The sequence below is a fragment of the Dermacentor silvarum genome, chromosome 2 (assembly GCF_013339745.2).
Source record: "Dermacentor silvarum isolate Dsil-2018 chromosome 2, BIME_Dsil_1.4, whole genome shotgun sequence".
NCBI lineage: Eukaryota > Metazoa > Arthropoda > Arachnida > Ixodida > Ixodidae > Dermacentor > Dermacentor silvarum.
This window is the reverse complement of record NC_051155.1, coordinates 205,422,221-205,430,493: the sequence shown is the minus strand read 5'-3', so window position 1 is coordinate 205,430,493 and position 8,273 is coordinate 205,422,221.

Here is an 8,273-nt window from a genome sequence, read left to right as displayed (position 1 = left end):
GGAGGATTTTCAAGATAGGAAATCTCAGAAGCGACACCATGCATTTGGCTTCATGACAATAGAAAGGGTGGGATTGTAGGAATGCGCATGTTTTCCCGCTTTTTTAACACGAAAGTGTTTTATGCCGGGGTCCACCAAGACTTCACTGACGTATTTCCGTCACGGAAATACGTCATAGAACATAATACAAAGAAAGAAACCAGAAGAAAAAGTTCCACAAACATGCAAAATTTGGAAATCGAACCCACGACCTCTCGGTCCGCGACGATAGATCGCCGAGCGGTTAACCCATTGCGCCACAAACGCATTTGCAGAGAGCTACACAGACGCGCCTTATATATCTAATACCTGTGTCGCACGGGTACATTTGGAAGGCCTTCCAGTCGACGGCCTTCGAAACGCCACAACTCTATCGACTCGAAGGTGTTGTCGCGCTGCTACACGGCACTTTTGAAAGGCCGTTGAGTGGTTCAGGCGTTTCTCGCAAAATTGTGTGGCACTGCGGATGTTTATTTTCGTTTTCATGTAACCAAAAGTTAAAGAACATTAAAACCACTTAAAAACGCTATAATTTATTTTATGTTGCGAAATGGCGGCGATATGACGGAATCCGGCAACACATGGAGTAGAGGGAGAGTGTACTAGACAACATGGAGGAAGGAATGAACACAAGCACGTCGCTGTTGTCGAGAGTATGTGCAGTTCGCACATATGAAGTGGCGAAAATAGTTTATTGAATAATTAATAACACTCATGTATAGTATTTTTAGAGCATTTTGGTTGGATTTGTTCTTTCTAACCGTGAGTACGAGCACACTGTGAACGAGACGGCATGTTCGCGCTGTTTCCGCTTCCGTTGCTCAAAGGCCATCCAGATTTCAATAGAGTTGTAGGGTGCTCCGTTGACTCGATAGGCTATTGACTCGGAGGCCTTCGAAACCGCACGTGTAGCAGCTCGAACTTGACCTTTGAGTCAACTGACTATCGGTTGGAAGGCCTTCCAAACGCCCGTGTGACACGGGTATAACACTCCTCCGTGTACCCGCGCTCTTGCTCGGGGCGGTGCCGCCGCCTACGAGCAGAAAACAGAAGTACTGCATTATGACACTAACGCGCACCGACAGTGAACGCTTCGGTGGTCTCAGCACTACGACGCCTCGATGCCAGCATTCGAAGGGACGCTGGCATCAAGAAGCACTACCAACGCCATCTAGGTGGCGTTCACCGTACTCAGCACAGCGGAGCGTGGCCTCCGCAATTAGCTCTGAAAATGTTTCTGAAGTTGATCGCGAAGGCTGCAATTACGACGCGCTGTACGCGCTGATTTGACTCGGTGACGATTCAGTTACGTGCTTTGTCTTGCGCGTTGTATTAGTGTGTCAGTTACGTGCTTCGTCTTTCGCGTTGTGCTAGCGTGTGCAGCGTAGTGCAGCTTCCATATGCACGACGGTTGCTCATGGTCATCGACGTTGGTAGTCGTGATGGAGGAGACGTGCCACCAGGCGTCAGCGTGGGTGCATCAACGCCTAAGGGCGCTTTAGCCACAAAACACCAATAGACATTATATATCAATGTGCAATAAACATTACACTACTTCTGTGAAGACACGTTTCACTTTCGTGTTCTATACCGATTCCTATATAAGAGGGATCAACCACATTTTTTTTTAACCAACTAAATCGCTGTCGACGTTTGTATCTTGAGAAAACGTTGAAAATGGCAGCGATGATACGGGGGCAAACTTACACTGCGCAGGTTATTTAGGTTTAGGTGCTACATGAAAACTACTGTACTCTCGTTTCCGCCATATTTAGAGGTTCCATATCAAGCTTATAGAGTTTCCCTGCTTACTTGTGAGCACCAAACACGGCAGCATTTTGATGTGGGCCATGGTATAGCGGATGTATACGGAAAGTTATAAGTGTGTATATTAATCATGCACTTTGAAAATAATTACTGTATACGCGCTATCTTCATATCTTCATGCGTTAGAGCTGGTTTTGCCTCTCCCCTCGGTAAACTATGTGAGGCACGTTCATTATATTTACTTTAAGTACGAAGTATGTTTTGGGCAACGAATGATGAATGTTTAATCTGGGGTGGGTAATTATAGCCTTTGTGGAAAATCACGTATTTAAGCATTTCAATTTGTTATACGGCCGTTATATGCCAGGTTTTCCAGGGTCCTAAAGTAAATGTGCATACAGGACACCGAATGCACATTCAGGGGACTTGGGGACCATGTTAAGTGTAATGTAGGAACTTTCACACTCCTATCTTAATTAGCGACTCTCAAAAGAATTACTGACCCATGCCCCCCCGCCCCCCCTCCCCCCAAATTTTGGGCGTTGGACGAGGTTCGCCTTATTAGAAACTGTTCCAGGCGCAAAACAAACCACGGGCTAATTGACACATAAAAGCACACACGTGCAACTGATTCAATTTTTCCTACGCTTCACTTAATATAATCTAAGACATGCGCTTAACCGGAAAATAATAAAGTATCCAAGCGGCGCCCGACGCCCTCCTGTAAACATGCGAATGCTGCGGCCTCACAGTACGAAGCGAAATGCGGCTCAAGAGCAACAGTTCGTTAAAATTCCGCACGAATGTCGGATGTTCTAAAACGTCATCAGCCTATTTTTGTGTTCACTGCAGGACGAAGGCCTCTCCCCACGATCTCTAATTAACCCTGACTTTTGCTAGCTGATTTCAAGTTATGCCTGCTAATTTCCTGATTTTATTACCCCACCTAATTTTCCGCCGTCCCCGACTGCGCTTCCTTTCCCCTAGTACCCACTCTGTAATTCTAATGTACCACGTAGGGTAGCCAACCGGGCACGCCCTTGGTTAACCTCCCTACCTTTCCCTCTTCGTTCTCTCTCTCTCTCTCTCTCTAATGTACCACCGATTATCTGCTGTATAATTTAAGCGGCCTGCCTAGCTCCTATTTTTCCTCTTTAATTTCAACTATACCACTACTCCCGTTTGCTCTCTGATCCACACCGCTCTCTTCCTCTCTCTTAGCGTTATATAGGCATAACCTTTTTCCTTTCATCGCTTGTTTGAGCGGTCCTTAACTTATTCTCACACTTCATTGTTAACCTCAAAGTTTCTGCCGCGTATGATAGTACTGGAAGAATGGAATGATTGTAGGCTTTTCTTTCCAACGACAGGCGGTGAGCTCCCGGTCACTATTTGGTAATGCTAGCTGTGTGCACTCCGACCAATTTTCATTCTAATGTAAATTCCCCCTCATGATCAGGGTTCCCTGTGAGTAATTGACCAAGATAATCTTACTCCTGTACATGCTCTACAGCCTGACTGCCGATCATGGATTCTTGTTCGCTTGGCAGATTATTCAATATTACATTTCTTAACCTAGTCTTACACTTTCTCAATTAAGGTCCTCAATAAATTGTTGCAATGTGCCCCCAGCGTTGCTGAGCAGGACAATGTCATCGGCAAGCTGAAGGCTGTTGAGGCACTCACGGTTGATCATCGCCCTTGATCCTTCCCAGCTTACATACTTCTTCTAAGCATGCAATTAATATAATTGGAGAGATTGTGTCTCCTTGCCGGACCATTTTCTCGATAAGTATTTTTCCACTTTTCTTGTGGGTAATTAAAGCATGTTAAGCCAGAACTATCACTAAGGCAGAGTCGAAGCCTGAGAAGTTGCGGCTACGTGCACTGTATGAAGACAAATATGGAAGTTACACATAAATGAAATAATTATTGAGTTGTTAGCCGTATGCCTTAAGCACCACGGCCTTGATGTGAAGTTCGTTTAGTCCTTCAGTACGATCCCTACGATATGCACTTACACCGCTAATTACATACAAATGTCGTAACTTTGTCCAAGCACACTGAATCAAGTGATCTAACTGTGTGTCGCCGGGAGAGCGCATAAGGCAGCATAATTCGAGCGACGTAAATGCTGATCTTGCTGATACGACGCGTTTTAGTGACCGCGCTCAGCGTCGCGCACGCTTCACATAAGAGAGCTATAGCTCAGCGGGTTTACGGGCCAGCGGGCCCAGCGGGCGAGCGCATACGCCACTGCGCATGTGCGGTACGCTTGGGCGGACATCATCTTCACGGAGCGGGCCCTTCGCTCCGCTGGTTTCGTCTCTAGGGAGCCTACATGCAAAAACAGCGCTTGCATGTAGGCTACCTATTCGTCTCCCCAGCGCAGCGGACCAGCGTTTTTTAAGGCGAAAGCCTTTAATGGCTCACACACGTGGCGTCCGACCGTCCGTCCGCCCGTGCCCTAGAACGGTGCCAGCTGTGGCCTCTCCCCCTCACACTCTCTCAGCAATCATGTGATGGCGCAGCGGCGCATAGCAACAGTTGCGCCGCCACAGCTGTGGTCTCTCCCCTTACACTCTCTCAGCAATCACGTGATGGCACAGCGGCGGCGTCCGTCCGTCCGTGCCCTGGAACGGTGCCAACTGTGGCCTCTCCCCCTCACACTCTCTCAGCAATCACGGGATGGCACAGCGGCGCATAGCAACAGTTGCGCCGCCACAGCTGTGGCCTCTCCCCCTTAAACTCTCTCAGCAATCACGTGATGGCACAGCGGCGCGCACGGCAACGTTTCTTCGTCAGACGTATTGTTGCAGCAGTCGAGTTAGTCGGATGGCTCCCAAGCGGCCCGATGATGATTCTATGGCAAGCGGTTCGGAGAAGCGCCCCAAGAATATGGATTCCCCGATACCAAACGCCACTGGCAAGACATGGCATAGTCAGTCGAACGGCCACAGGTTTTCGCCGAACACACTTTGGTATTTACAAAGTGTCCTTCAAATTTTTACGAAACAAGTAAACATGGCGACCACCTGCAAGAACAGCGGCATGTCGTTGGCGTCGTCTTCAAACGCGGCGCTGGCCCACCCGGAGGTGTTTCACAACTGAAGAGGGTCTCTGTATACTGCGAGAGGTTTCAGCAACGAGAACGTTTGACGACGATTTGAAGTGAATGGCCGCGATCGAGAACCTGAACCGGGCGCTTGGCCGTGATCTGACGCAAACTCCAACCTTGTTCGACAGCTGGCGCAGGAACGCGCTCAGCTCTAAAGTCCCTATATAGTAAAATTACCGCCATCTACTCTTTCCTCCGCCGTATCCTCTCCTAAAACACTTGTTTTATTGCGATAGCAATTATATGGACACTCCAAAGCAGATTTCTGCCGTCGGCGTCGCCTTCGCCGTGAGGTTCCGTATGACGTCAATGGAGATGAAATCGCCGCGCGCCGCCGAACGCTGTATGTGCGAGTGAAAGGGTGCGAGGGACGTGCGCTTTCACGGGGAGTGAATGCATGGCGGAGAACAAACGCGCGTTCTGTGCCGTGCTCCCTTAAGGGCTGCAGAAGTAGGCGTATCTTTCCTCCTTTACCATCACCATATATGTAGAGCAAACGCGCCTTCTTCTGACGCACGAAAGGCCGTGGGGAGGGGTGGGGTGGGGGTGGGGGGACGTTTAGCTGCGGCACCAAGTGCCTATTTATATCAGAGGCTCAGGCAACAGTCACCAACGCCACACGCATTTTGTGCGTACGTGGGCAAAATGCCGACGGCGTCGACAAGTTCTGCGTGTGGCCGGTGCTGCTGCATGTCCAAGTTTATACAGCTGATAAAGCAACTATCACTACTCCGTATAGCTCTCTACAAATTTGCTATCGCAATTCATGCTTCGCCTTTCAGGTGAAACTGCGGAAACTTTTTACAGCGAAGCTGTTAAGTGCTTACTCTTCGATGTTCGCGTCCGGATGTAGAACAAAAAAAACAAAAAAAAAACTCTCATTGGCCGTATGCTGTATGTGCGAGTGAAAGCAAGCGAGGGCGAGGGACGCGTGCTTTCACGGGGAGTGAACGCACGGCGGAGAGCAAGCGCGACTTCCCAGTGGAAGGGGAGAGGTGGGCGAGGAGGGCAGCGAGTCACCCTAGACTGTGCGTGTGCGTGCTCGCTCTCCCGCTGCGGCGCATGTGCGCAGCCCTGCCGGCCTCTGCCAGCCTGTGCCGCCGACTCTCTCTGGGCTCTCTCCCGCCTCTCCCCTCACAGTGTCGACAACGGCGTTTAGCCGTTCCGGCATGTAGACATCGCGCTAGCGCTCTTATCAGTTTCCCTTACGACTCGCCATGGCCCGGCCAGCGTGCCGTTCGTTGGGAGGAACGACAACGTGTCCAGAAGCACGAATGGTATTGGCATGCGCAGTGATTACGGATATGGTATCCGCATTATGATATTATGGTATGACGAATTATTATGGCAGTACGAATTATGGTATGCGCAGCGATTACGCAATTATACGTACACTTACAGAGACACGCACATCCATATCCAATAAAGCGTTTCACAAGATTTTCTTAAGGCCCGTAGACCTGAAAACACCAGTAGCGCTTTTGTAGTGCGCAACGAACACCCTAGCGCTTCGGAGGTGCTGGAATACTGCTAGAAGTGTAGCTTGAAACACAGCAGCTTTGAAAGCTTAGAACGCTATGATATAGAACTGCATCAGTGGTGGGCGCAGGTTCCTTTGTCACCAATTTTGTTGGAATAGAGGCGCCTACTTAAAGGAAGCGCTTCCGGAAGGTGCCCTCGCGAAAGGGCAAGACGTGCGCGGCAGCTACTTCCGTGCCGCGCGAGACAAACCGGAAGCCAAGTGCGGTGAAGGCCGGAACAAATGAAACTTTGTTACGGGTGCCCGAAGGAGCAAGAGAGAAGACGTGCAAAAATAAGAAAAGGAAGGAAGGACACAAAAACAAACAAGCGCGCCTGATTAGCGGAGGTGCACTCGGATACATTTCGCAAGAGTCTCGGTGGTCTTGGCTACGCGGTTCCGACATACATTCGGCGGAAGTTGCTTTGGCGCGTTTGATCAAATTTCCGGTAGTCTCACTAAAGTAATTTAGGCACCCACTTGCGAAACACTTGGCCGTAGCTTGCTGCGAGAATCCGAATATAGTGTTCGTTGAGTAATTCATATGGCCTAACATCCCAAAATAAAAGACACCATGACAGACATGTTGCGTGTGGCGACTTGGTGGATAGCTGCGCCATAATTATGATAACTTGCGTTCCTTTAACAGGAGAAATCAAAGCCCTATAGACTAATGTTCTTGCATTCCGACCTAACGTGAATGCGGCAGCCGCGGCCAGTTTATGTCGAGGGTGGTTTAGCTGAAGTTCGACTAGATAACATTGAGGGCAAGCGTGGCAGGGCCATCGAGTATCAAATGACACTCGTAGCTGTGATTAACAATAACAATTGACCGCATGTTGAGGAATCGTTTAAGTATGTGTAAGAAATATTCAATTAAAATTTATGTTTGAATTGTATCCGTGATTCGCTTCTGTCTAACCATTCAAATCTTTGTCCAGGACTGTAGCAACTGGAGTACTTCCCCGCAAGACACCGAATGCTATCCCGCAAAGCGGCAGCCAGACAGTGGCATCGGACGACCCGACGGAATACGGAAAGCTGTCCCCAGACAGCGAAACCAAAAAAAAAAAAAAAAAAAAAAAAAAAAAAAAAAAAAAAACGGATCAAAACGAAGGTGCTTCGGCAAACGGAGTCCGGCGGAAAAATGTGCGAACGAAAGAAAAGCCGCACCCAGCCGGGTGTCGGATAACCTAGGGTCCGAGGACTGCAGTTGGAGGAGCGGCCCGTTCGACTTCGGATAGGGTCGGTGCTAAGAGGCCCGCAGGAACGAAGCCGACACCCGCAAGATTGCGCGAGGACAGACACCGTCATCGTCGCCGGCCGCTGCCGGCGCCACCGCCGGTAATTACGATCAACCAAGCTATACATTCACAGGAGCCACATCGTCAAGCTCCACTGGTGAACCGACATCACCGCACCGCGACGGATGACGGATGCTTAAACTGCGAGTCCGCTGCTAATTTCTCGCACAGTTTCCTAATGCACTCGGTCCTGCTGTTGTGTGACATTAGATATTATATGTCTTGTTTTCATTGAACTGTTCTGTTTTTATCATAATTCTTGCCTGTATTCGGATTATTCTTTAACAAGATAAGTTTTCATTGATGATTTGCGTGTGGCGTCTCGTCTTTATTCTCTTTGCGTAGCACACCCTCAAGCGTCACACTAAAGTTCCTACAAGGATGATTTGAAGCATGTAATGTTTCTTCTTTCCATTGTGCAGTTTCAGATTTAACATTAACACGCTTCAGGTGCACATCCAATGAAAAATCCAACAATATTCAATAGAATCACACAGACAGATACTAAATTTGTCGATAATTTTCA